General features: G+C 31.5%; 1 protein-coding gene and 1 pseudogene across 5 annotated transcripts in view; one reads left to right on the top strand and one right to left on the bottom strand.

Moving 5' to 3' along the window:
* Nucleotides 1–13,958, top strand: part of LOC148236582 (uncharacterized) — a 188,960-nt gene that overhangs the window by 23,069 nt on the left and 151,933 nt on the right. The gene's annotated exons all lie outside the window — the stretch shown is intronic.
* Nucleotides 5,210–5,608, bottom strand: LOC148236583 (larval cuticle protein LCP-17-like; annotated as a pseudogene).

Genomic DNA, 13,958 nt, shown 5'->3' on the forward strand with positions numbered 1-13,958 from the left:
TATTTTTATAAACAGTCTTTGTTTAATCGTTGGCAAAATACCATTTGTGTAAATTAAGCATATTTTATTTATTACAAGTGTAGTTAAAAAAATATATAACGTTGTATATTTCACTAAAATAATCGGCCATTTATTGAAACCTATTGAAACTCATTTTCTCACTGGAATTAACGAAACAAAGACATGAAATACAGCAGGGGAAAAAATAATTGTTTTTAAAAAACCAGTCGTTGCACTAATGTGTGTTTAGAAGAGCATTGCAGATCTTTTTTAAGTATGTATACCTGTCTTGAAAAACAAATTTAGTTATTAATATGATTGCAAATGGAACACCTAAAAATAGTATTCACTATCGTATATTGCGGTGACTATAGTTGATTTTATTGGATAATTCATTAGTGTAAATTAAGGTGCGCCATGATTCTTGAAAAATACACGAACACCTTTATCTTCACTCCAATTTATTAAATAAAGTTTACACATTAGTTCCAAATATATGGAGCCATCTTCAGGCATAGTTGGCAGTAAATTATGATATTATATCATATAATCAAATATATCTTGGCAATAAAGTTATGAAACGTTAATCGATTTCGAATTACATGCCCTCTATTCTCTCAATTTAATGATGTGGTGCGCGATGGAACAAATTAAATTTTCGTTTTTTAAATTACCTAATAGCCATAGCGTTTTTCACCTTAATGACTGCATGCATAATAGTAGGTAATATACAGTCGGTTGGTTATGCAATTCCAACGGCCCCGTTTGACCTGGCAGCGGTCTAATCATTCATTATTTCTGCATAGTGTATGTATATGTGCACATTCTGTATTTTTTCTCTATATGTAATTTAATGAGTGCGGTCATTGATCGAGGTTTTTTTTATATTGACATATACCCACTGAATCACTTGTGTATGTTTTTTACTTTATACTCAAATATTGGTAATTTTTTATCATTATTTCGAGATTATTTGGTTACGACATTCAATATACTGTTATTATCTATAATATTTAACTAAAGTTCATTAGAACATATCCAGAATTATGTGTAATTAATTTTGTCAAACTCTTGCGCAAGCTATGTACTTTTACATTGGATTATCGCCAGTAAAACGAATGATACCAGCGGCATTAAAAAGATTAGTCAATTTGAATCCGAAGCGTAGCTCGGATTTTAAATTGAAAACGAGTTTTTTCAATACATTATTTCTCTCCGGTTTCACCGATGGAGAGCCGTTCGATTATTTTGGTTTAAATTATACACCAATTAGCGTGATTGGCGTTCAACGTTAACGGAAAAGGTTAAACCTCTAACGTAAATACATAAAACAAATATTTTCTCTTTGACAAAACATTGTTATTATAATCTCTACATATGAACTATGGCAGTAATTCCCTTGTGTACTAATCGTTTCTAACGTTTAAAACAAATTATGTATTATTAATAAGTGATACATTTTCATTACAAATTAAATTAAATGTTTCAAAGCGAAATATGTATTCATTCAAAAATTAACAATTCATTTTATAATGCCTATTCATACTCTCAAATTAGAGAAAGTTCGTAACCTTAATGGTATTACGCAACGTAAAAGTCATTCGATAGCGAATAAAAGAAACATGCTGTTGTATAATGGTAATGAAAGCTGCCGTTACATAAACATCCGTGAACTTGATCTTATTTTTTGTTTATTCTTACAGGTTGTAACTTAATACTTCAAATACCCTTTCACTTTTAGAATACATCCTGATGTTACCAGATACATACTTGTTTTTTTTAATTATTATTTAAAGCCATGTTTTTTATCGTTATTTTTTTCAATAACAATATTACTTTATCGTTTGATAAATTTAAAAAACTTTATCAAAGTCAAAGGTTAAGATTTACGTATAATTTGTTAATGGCTTGTTATCAAACTGTATATGGGTTTTAATGAGTAATTACATCAATAGTGATTATATTTCTCTTTACTCTTCGATGATCAAAATAATTTAAAACATTGTCGTACAATTTGTATACAGTTCTTAAAAGGCGATTGCTTGGTTGGGTCGGGCTGAATTCTCGTATATTCCAAGTCGAAAGCGAAGTGATAGTCCAAAAGTTTCGAATGAAAGTGATGACGTATGTCGGCTAGAAGCTTTTATCTAATATAATACATATATTATTTGACCCATTGAAGCAGGTGGATTTGTTCATGTAAATTTGGCAATGGTTACACTCTTAAATGTTGAAATTCGTCAAAACTGTGCTTGTTACGTGCTAGGTGACGTATCTGGTACTGACCGTTTTTTGTAAGAGTACGATCCAACCGGTTTTATTCCGTTCATTGTTCTCATTGTAAGCCGAAATTCCCTCCTATACATTAGTTTTATGACGATTTAAAAATATATTGCACAACTAAATTCGACACAATGATTATGCATATATATTCAACATAATTCTCGTAAACATAGCTAACACTGTTTTTCATCGAACTAAAAATTCAAATCTATTCTAAAATCTCTCAAATTATATTTAGCAGATGTTATAAATTATATGGTTCTACATAAATAGTGGCACGGGTATCGTATTTTTGTGTTCTTATGTATAATATAATATTTTGGAAGAAGTAAGGAATTAAAACTGATTTTTTAATTGATTAATTGCTTTTGCACTTCCTACTTTCAACGTGTAGTCTAATGTGACGATTAGAGGGTGGAAATAGACTCTTATTGTATATTACTCTTATTATAAAAGTTTTATTTTTTTGCGTAAATAGCATAATTTAAACACTTATCGATCCGATGTAGCATTTTTTTGTATTTGTTAAGACACCGACTGGCCTTTGTTTATGGTCCATTTGAAAGATGCATTTACCTAATGCGTCCAATTATCCAATCGTCACGTAAGTCGAAAAGACGTATGCAATTGTTTAGCAGGTTGAAAATACTAATAACAATTTGTTTTAGTACGCTCTAAATACACATATTTGCGACAAGCTAAGATCATGCTCATCTGGTGGTCTCGATCATAAAAAATACTTCCCATTTCCTTTCATATAATTAGTGCCACGTATTAATGATTTAATGAAATTTTTATCTGTCCCTATCTACTAGACAGAGAATCTTAACGTAACAACAAAGTTGTCAACTTTTACTCGTTAGAATATAGAGTAATAAATCAAACCTGAACTTAAACTTTGGTTTTGTCCTCAAATCATGAATGTAAGGGAAAACTTTTATTTAACTGAATGTAAATTTGATATTAATCCTTTTTAATTTAATTTGTTTTTCTATCCTAAAAATTGGAAAACCTAATTTTTTTTTAAATTTATTAAAAAAAATTTTTTACTGATAGTCAGTCTTTAGTTAATAGATATTTCGTGAAATATATAATAAATAGTATAAGATGCTTCTAAGTGATTAAAAATAGATATTGCTTATTCGATATTGTGCGAAATTTCGATCTTACGATTTGTGTAATAATCTAATTAGGAGTGATACATGTCTTATAAAATATGTATAAGCTAAACTTCTTCGTCTTTTTCGCACAAGTTTATAAGAAAGTTATATCAACCCACAGTAACCAAAAGGTTAATTGGAGTAATTCTTGCTCTTGCTTAGTTGGTGTATTTTAGCATTCACCCTAAAATATTTCACAATCCTTTCCATTTATAGTCTAATAAGATAGCTTTTCATGGCGCGGGCTACTCTGCTATAGTTACTGGACCTGTCAACATTTTCACTCGCAAATTGATCTCGACACACATATCAGGGGATTTGGTATATTCCATAGCATCGGGTTTTCTCGCCTTCGGTGTCTGCATATACATTTTTTACTTTAGGTTAATCCAAAATCCGAAACGGCGCGGAGCCAAAAGCAATTACCGCCAATGTTCGCCCGTCCATTATGGCCGGGGCATTAGGTTTCGATACAGTTTTAATTCAACTCCAATTACGGCCGACGGTATTACCAGCTCCCCGCGGCCATAATTGAATCCGACGGCGATGGGTCGCTGGGAGTAATTTGAATTTCCCATTTTCTCGGTGAATGGGACCGTCTCTATTATACTACGTATGTAGGGTGTATCTCCGCACCTCTCTGGCTCGAATGTAATCCCTTATCTGGCGACGGTTCGTGCTGACGACGCGGCTCGTCGTTGTCGCTTCTATGAAATTATATAAGGACGTCGAGCATGTTAATTTGCTAATTGTACAGATTTGGACTATGTGTGTATTGTTCCAAAGCGTCGATGGTACATCGCAGAGGTGTCTACGTTTTAACGCGAATTTCAATTGATTAGGATGTGCTGCGAGTGTAATGGACCAAGATAAGACCACTGCAGAACAACTTATATTGCGTTTTCATTGAGTTCCGATTTTACCCCACAGGCACTCTCCCCCTTGCATTAAATTTGCTGCCTCCCCATATCCAACATTCTCCTATACTTTTCGATTAAATATTAATTGTTTTATAATAGGAATATTCGGTATCATTTATTTATTTTATTAAGTAAAAAGATTTTTATTATTATTATTATATGTACATATGTATGTATATTTATAAACTGAAAGATAATCAATAATTTATTTCAGTTATTACGTTAATATAGCTTTGCTTTTCCAAAGGCTTTTACCATTACACTATTTATATGTGTTACTATAAGTGGCTTATTTATGTTTTCCGCGTCTCCGCATCCACTCAATGAGCTTTTACAGCTCTATAAATGTCTGACTTTATAATAAATCACTAATGAGTCTATATATAAATTAAACTCCCATTCCTATATGGCAAATTGCTTGGTTTTATTTTTAACTCACCCGCCTAGAACTTATTTAATAATAATGTTATGATATATTGTTCTGAATATATAAAATAACAAAGGATTTATTTTTGTGTAATGTTACAGGATGAAGTAATCTTTTATTTAATGTGAAATTATAATCCGTTTTTGAAAAGAGCTTTTATGCTGGAATGGAATCGAAATTGTATAGTATTGTATTCAATAGGAAATTCGTTATCGATTTATGAGATTTTACGAGCGGTTTTCAAGAAAGGAGTTTGCTTCATGTAACAAAGGACTACATTTTATTAGGATTGTTTGCTAAGAAGATAAAAATGTATATAGTTATATGCACATATACACACACATGTATATATGTATTAATAAAAAGCGAATGAATTTGCTATTTATTTTTATTTAAATATTAATATATGTACATTGTAATCAGGAAATAATTTACTTAGGTAAATGGTCACCAGTGGCTCTGAATCCAAATTTATCAGCCACGTAGGAGGTTCTGAAAACTTGTCCATTAGGAGCTGTGAATGTGTAGTCTCCTTCTTTGACCAGGACGTAAGATTTTCCATCGTTAGTTGGTTTCAAGGCACCTTCTTCGTTAACGATGGTTCCATCTCCCGTTATGTACCTCAAAGCAAACTGCCCAAAATCATCATGAACTTCAGTTCTTTCCAAAACTGGAATGTATTTTGCAGGAGTTTGGGGAGCAGCGAAAGCGCAGGCAGCGAAAGCACATAATACCAAAACCTAAAGATTAAGACAGTGTAAATATTGTTATGATATATTTTAAACCATATGCTAAAATTAAATACTTACGAATTTCATTTTTGCTACTACTCTGTTTCTTCCTTTGATTAGATATTGCTTGTCTAAGCACCGATTAACTCTATGATAATGTTCAGAGATTGTACTATATTTATACTAAATAAGTTACTTGCATTTTTAACCTTGTACTATTGTCTTATTTCATAATTAAAACAAGTTCAATAAATCACAATTAATTTCACTATGTCTAATTACGCAGTGATTCATATACTTGCAAAGTTTTTAAAAATACTGTTTTATTTCCTGTATATTATATTATAAAATATATTAAATCATTTATATAACATAAAATAGTTATTTCTAGAAATAACCAGTATTCATAATTGATAAGATATATCCATGATTGTTTATTGACATTAAGTTACATTAATGTTTTCCAGAGTTCTTATTGATGTTCATTATGTCATTGATATTAAATAATATATATTATAGAGAGGTATTAGATTATATTAAAAAGTATCTTTAGTCTCGATTGTCTTAAATAGTGTGGCAGTTAATATTGTTAGATTATATTATAGCCTTGCGGAATTAATAAAATGATTTATTACTTCATGTTTTGTAATTCTTTCACCATGCAAATACGTTAGCTATGTTTGCATTTTACGAAATTATATACACAGCGATTATGTGTTAAATTTCAATGCCAGACTGTCGTTATCGCAACGTGTTGTTAATGCAAAGAGAAATTATTCGCAAATTGCCTATTGATTCATGTGTGCGACTGACTGTACGTTGTCGCATTGTTTTTTATTCGTTTCACTGCATACGTTATTTAACGTTAAAATTATTCACGTGGTTCCATTGTCGGAGCTGATGTAGCGTCAAATTGCGCAACTTTCCCTTTAAAATAAACTCTTACGCAATTCTCATAACGCAGTTAAGGCGGATGCGCATTATCGCTGTAGCCGCGCCATTGTGTGCACAATGAAATATTATTATTACCAAAATTACTCAATATGATAAAGTGTAGTAAAAAATCAATTTAGCTTCACGATAAACATGCACTAAATCGTGTTCATTAATTTAACTTGCTCTAGATTCTTAGATGTTGTTAAACAAATAAAAATAATACTTTAACTACGTTTTTACCTACAAATTTGACCATAATAGTTGCTGAAAAATAATTCGAGAAAATATATATACATAGAATTTATTATAAATATTTAATTGGGTTTTATTATAGCATTAGCCCTTTTTCGCATTTTACTTTCTCTACTACATCCACTATTTTTCCTGCAGCTGAATCCAGTATGTTCAGTTGTGTTGGGAATTTTCTTCTTCAATATTATCGTACGTTGCAACGTTATAAGCGTTAAAACGGAGTAAACACAATCAACAACTACTAAGTAAGTGGTGAGACACCAAACTGAAATCAAAGTCTGTAAATTAATGACATTTTAATAATTATAAACTGTTATTACAACTTACTATGCACAATCTAGCTCGATTTTATTTGAATATCCTGAATATCTGTGAGATTACAAAAATCCAGGAAAATTTAATCTGTGATGATTGATTGGAATTATATAATAATCACTAATTCCAGTCTTTCAGTCACAGTAGAAACTCAGGTCGTTTTGGTATTAGTCTGATCTATAGTGCTGTTCATATCATAATTGCAGAACACTTCAAACCGTCAAATCATTACAGTGAATTCCCATATTTAGTTTTAGGTGAAACTATTCATGCAAAACTCGCACATGAGCACGATTCCTACCTCTGCTAGTATGCAGCTGTATACAGTATACGAATGTATAACGAATTTTTAATTTGTCCCCGAAAAACTTTCATTGTAACGAAGACTGATCTCAGTATAACGAAATATTTTGATGCGAATTTAAGAATGACGTTACAACTTGCCACAATATTTCTGCGAATTCACTTCGTCCTTGACTTGGCATGTGTCGGATGTGCTCACAGGCAATATTCAAGGTGTGTTGCCGACCCTCAAACATTTTAAATAAAACATTTTCTTAACAAATTTTATTGTGTTTATTATAGTATCCTTAATAAAAATGGACAAACATGATTTGTCATTCTTTTAAGAAGTTATTTTGATGCTGTAGTAATATGGTAATATTTTTTTTTTAAATATATCATCTTCCTTATATTCAATATAACGAATTTTCAGTACATATAACGAAATTTTTTCTTGCGTCAGCGGCGCTGCATAACCACCTCTTCTTGGCAGGCCGACTACATTCATCATACGACACGCATCCAACGTAAATATTTTCGCCTATACGCATTGTCATTCCACGCAGCCGGTCGCAGATGTGTGTGGCTCTTGCTTCACGGCGTTTATTTTTACACACATTTCACCAGAAGACAATGGCGGGCATTGTCGGCCGATTTGTCACAATGGCATCTGCGACTGCGCTTCCTGCGTGTGTGCCACCATCATAACATTTTACACGTCGCCGGCGATAATTCGGCTGCAATCGTTTCCGTCCAGGTGAACATGTCGTGAAAGTGTCGCAGTTGGGTGCGTCATGGTTAACGATTCGCTGACCCTCTTCACTGCGGAAGAACCGAGCCACGGAGCTCTTTGGTAGTGGCCGTGAGGTCAACGCGTGGGCCGGAGAGAAGATTGAGGAATTTATTGCTTTCTCTTTAGCGAGAGAAAGAGATTCGTTCGGTCGATTTTTGTGTGAAATCGCATTAATCCGATTGGAAAGGAGAAAGGTCAACCGGATTAGTTGCTACGACTGTAGGAATAGATTTGTGTTCATTAACTTGATTAAGAAATGAAGGCATTTTTAGATTTGAATCTTAAATCTACAAGGAATAAAGACAAAATACAAAATAAGGAAGCTAAAGCTCTTGCCATGGAGCTGCAAAATATTTAATATTAAAAAATAATATATTAATATATATACATAATACACTATCATTTTATGCAAAGAAATTCTAATCACTGTCTGACAAGTTACTAGTTGATTGTATTATGTGGGTAGTTCAATAATAATTGTTGATATTAGAGTAGATAATTCCCTTGAAGTGGAATTTAGTATAAATGTCAACAAGAATATCTGCCATTTTAAAAAGTAAAATTTTGTGTTAATATTCCTATGTCTAACAACATTTTTGTCATTACTAGTAATAAAAAACAAACACAAATCAAGCCTTTTATATAGTCTTTAGAGTGAATACCTGCTCACTTTAAAGTGCACCAAATTATATCCTTATTATATCGTTCTAAAATGCTTTTTTTATACTATCGTAATATCTATCGATCAAGCAATTTGAGAATAACTTTACGAGACCTTCAGAAAATCCGAAATTAAATATTTTTTCACAATTGAATGGTGATTGACTTTATCAAACGCTTTTTCAAAATCGAAGTATATTTCGTCCACTTGTACATCAAAGTCCAATGATTACAAAACAACGTTAGAAAAATAATATATCTAATTATATTTATGCCCTTTTAAAAACTGGGTTTGTTTTTCGGGTTTAATCAATTTCCAATAAAATAATCCGCCTAAGATATTCATCTCCCGATCAGTTTGTTCCAAAAATATACTGTAATGCATTAAGAGCATCACTGGAAAATGTTATTCAACTAAATATATTTATAACCTGCATAATTTCTTTGAAATGTGTATACCACAAAGATGTAAACAAAATTATTTATGAATAGAATATATAATTTACGGCCACGTGTTAACAATTTGTACAAACATTGTAAATACGACCTTTTGCGTAATAAGGTGGCAGGCTCACGCACAAAGGTTTATTTACAAGGGTTGTTTATAAAAACAGAGCCGTTGTAAAAAACGAACGTGTTTATTGACATACATTGTGCATATTGGCTCACGTACCGAACAACGGCCAATAACTCTTGGTGCTTTATTCAAAACACGCAAGATCTTATAAGAGTTATTCCCCTTGGGCGAATTTGAGATGTACCTTGCTATTGAAAGGTCACAATGGTTCGAGTTTTCGACACAAATTATAGTAAGCAGACACGCTCACGTGTGTGTACTCACTGTTCCATTTTTAGTGCGCATCGGGGAATATCAAAAATGACGGCTTGTTTACAAACGGGTTAGTAGGGAAGTTGATAAAAAAAATAAAAATATGTTCCTGTTACTACTACTTCTGTCAACTATCTTTTTCTACACGTTAGATAAAAAGTATACAAAGTGTAGAACGGGTTTTAATGGCTTACAAGTTTGTTTTTATTTTTAGTTAAAAAAATCTTGTTGAGTAATCAAGTATGTATAGGGTTATCATAAATGATCTGATATTAAGTTCAAATATTTTTGTTTTACACAAATTTGTGCATTTTCTTACCGAGCTATGGAATTAAAATCACTTAAGTACCGAAATAAGGTACATAATATTTGTCTGAGTTTTACCTAGACTTATAATTCAAAGCCGTTGGTTCAATTTTTACAGATTTATACTAAATTTATAATAATAATAAAACAATAAATTGATTCTTAATTAGTTCCAATAAAATCTGTAATTACTAGCAATGTTCTCGCAGATGTAACTGATACATAATCAGCTGTATTGTAGGGTTGTGTTTTAAAACTATGGACTACGATAGAACGATTTAAAATTTTGAAAAAATTTTAAATCGTTCTATCATACTTTTTTTAGTTACTTATGTACATATGGTACTGTTCAAATTTAGGTATCATTAGGGTTTACCTCTTCTTCTATGGATCGTTCTATGCTCTCGTATGGTCTTTTAGCGCCTGAGTGAAACCAAATCAACCAAAAATCATAAAAAATATGCGCTGGTCTAAACAATGTATTAAGATAATAAATAATATTAGGAAATGAGTCGGGTTCATGTAAGCCCAAAGGATCCAGTTGTTTGAACAGGTTGACGCGAAGAGGGAAGCGGCTGCCTTCTCGATATTTTTTTATAAACATACATGCTATTAATTATTAGCTGAATTGGCTTAATATGTACGACCTAGCTTGATTTTAAATAATTAGATTGATTTTTTTTAGGAAAACCTATTCTGTGATGATCGATCGGAATTTTAATTATATAATACTCATTAATTTCGATCCTCTAGACACGATAGAAATTTAAAGAAATACTTGTGCCCGTATGCTATTCGACCTATAATTATAATTTGCAAGAAATCCCACTGGATAATATAGAAACACGGCTAGGAAAATTTAAAAATCTTGCAATTTTGAAATTTAGAATATTTTGGTCGGAAGAGTTTTGTAGTCTAATAATGCTTTCAATCAATTGAATTTCTCACTATATTATATCCTTTGTTTGGTTTTTGTTCGCGTCTACTCGGCATGTTTGGATTTCAATTATCGCCTCTCCTTCGCTTCCTTCTGAATTTCTTCTATTTCTGAACTATTTAATTGTGCTCGCGACCCTACAAGCATTGGAATTTCGATGTTCCGTGCAAACACGTTGCAGTCACGCGATCGATCCTCGTATCGTTTTCTCTGCTAATTGGCGGATTAATTCCTTTGTGCTCACCATAGACGCATTGCAGGTTTATTTTATTTCTTAAATAATAAGTACAATTTAAGCATCGGGTATTCACGGATTTAAGCATGCTTTTGATATTGATGATAATTCATAAAATCTGTTTTTATTTACTCATTCGGACTTGCATAAGTGGCGGCGCGTGTGCGATAATGGCAGTCGTAAGGCGTTTCGCTCGCTCTGAAATAAACATGCTCACCCCAGAGATAACAATGATTCAATGTGCATAATTTAAATATGTATTCGGTACATTGAATCTTATCAACACCATCTCTGCCGTAAAGCGAGAGGAGTACCCACTCGCGATGTTGCACCGTACGTAGTACGCGAAGAGCCAGGGGGAAATTGCTCTTTTCGCGTAGATTTTCGTTATTTTTACGCTTTGTACGGGGATTTTATCGTAGTTATGGTGCACAAGAGCGCTTATTCCTTCGCCGGAGCTTTCAAAAGAATATTTTATTTCTGCATCCCGACTCCGACTCCACCGCCCTCATCCTACTTCCAATCTGAGAGCGCACAATTGTCCGGGCGAGCTGCAAAAACGGGAATGCATCATTCCATTTGTGCTTTGTTAATATACATACCGTGTGTTTACTTCTTTTTGTTACTGCTTTTCCTCTTTGTCAATAAAATTTCGCTTTGTTTCGTGCGCTTCTGGCGAGCTTTAAACGGGGCTTTCACAGCGTAATTATGTAATCGTTTGATGTGTTTTTATTTGTGAATGGATGAAAGGTTTATAAATTATTTTCCGTGTGAAATAATTTTCGAAAACTTTCTTGAATGTATTATCAGAATAAAATCCTTGAATGGCTAAATCAAACAATATACTTAGTATTATTAGATTATTAGTATACATAAGTTCTTGCTATTTTTAATTACAATTAGTTATTCTTACTCGCCGTTACCTCGTTTCTAATGATCACGAAATACGTGTTTGACACTAAGTTACTCCTTAACCCTTTGGACGCGTTAATCAAAATTTTTTTTTAAAATGCAAAATTTTCTAAAAGAAAATTTGCCTTGATAATGTGTTTAAATGTTCTGATTTTATAATTTTTATTTATTTAAAATGATATTCTATGTTTATTCACAAAAAAAAGTTTTTTCTTAAAAAGCATTTTTTTTTACTGATTTTTGCGTAAAGATATAAAAAAATCAATTGGGCGACTTTAGTCGATTTACGCGTTCAAAGGGTTAACTTCCTGCCGGGTATATATAAACAATAATTTCGAATAATGTTAAAAGGCTTGGAATGTACTGATATATTATGCAAATGTTTTATGAGAAGGGAATTATCCATTTCTTCTGCCAACAAAGTTTCTTCACATATAACTGCTTTGTTAATTTTTTTGGATTCTTCTCCAATATCTGACGCAGATTAGAGTGGCTGCTTCTTTTTTTATTCAGTTTGACATTTTCATTAAAAATACAAACCTTTTTTCGTTTTCACTAACCTCAAAGGAATTTATAGTTCATAGAAAGAACATATAATATATATTTCAATTTTCTTTTTTTTCTCTCTCTAACCTTAAGACTCATTTATGTATGTTTTGTTTTCGGTATAATTTTCTAATAGTACTTTATTAACATAACAGGCGTTAGTCCAATGCGTTATAACGGCATAAACATAAGTAACTAGTGAGACACTAGACTGAAATCAGACAGTAAATTAATGGCATATGTTTTATTAAATATAAACTATTATTACAATTTACAGTCAATATATACATACAATATGCACGACGTAGATCAATTTTATTTTAATTATTCATAACGATAATCCTCCGTGAGATTAGGAAAATCTAGAAAAAAAGAATGTGTTGATTTATCAGAATTATAATTACATAATAATCTTTAATCCCGATTTTCATAACTGAAAAACACAAGGGTTCATATGGGATTAGAACCCATGTCTTTCAGATATTTATCACATATTGCTAAAGAAAAATCCGTGCTCAGCATTGAAATTATTGCTCAATTAATTTATTTAATCTGAATATTAATAAGATATGTTATAATATTTTACAAACTAACAAAGCATTAAAATATTTGGTTTTGTGTAAAAAAATATTGTTCCCTTATTTTTAAATTTAGTTAATTGAAAATAATAATAAACGATAAGGTGGTGAACAGATTTTGAAAATATCAAAAGAGGACACTAAAAATAAAAAGGTCGTTATTGTTGCGGAAGCTAAAACATGGTCATTTCAGAAATTTTTGTCCAAAGGCTATCTTGGATTTTTTTTGTTTGAGGAGGAAATATTCATGTAAAAGCTAAAAAATCATTTGAAAATTTTTGTGCAAAAACCATCTCCGAAATTTTTTAAGGAGAAATTGTTACGGGTGCTAGATTTTTTGTTCAAGGAGGATAAACAAGGAAAACATTTTTAAGGAGGATCCTCCTCAAAGTAAGACGTCTGGTCACCTTATTATAGATCAATATAAACTAAAACATTTACATTGAAAACTTACGCTATGATTACTTACTATCTTCATTAAATATTCTTCAACTTTCTGAGCGTCGAAAATGTTTTCTCATTTACTTACTATTTTAATAAAATATTCTTCAACTTTATAAACGGTGTAATTAACATTATATTATGTATTTACCGTCGATAGATGCGACTTCTTCCGTAGTTCAAGCAAGTTTTCGATATCGTTTATAAAAAAACTTTTAGACCAAAATAATCTGCTAGACTGGTTTATATTCCACTAACATTATTAAAAAAATATATGCTGCAATGATCTAAATAAACGATAATCCGATGGCGCTAGTTCAAGGCTATTTGTAAGATGATCAACAACTTTCCATCCTAATTAATTATTTTTTATCACGTAATTTTGACCATATGGGAATTATGTTTAAATAATAAT

The sequence above is a fragment of the Plectrocnemia conspersa genome, unplaced genomic scaffold, assembly GCF_051122295.1.
Source record: "Plectrocnemia conspersa isolate PC_06_02 unplaced genomic scaffold, ASM5112229v1 ptg000003l, whole genome shotgun sequence".
Lineage (NCBI taxonomy): Eukaryota > Metazoa > Arthropoda > Insecta > Trichoptera > Polycentropodidae > Plectrocnemia > Plectrocnemia conspersa.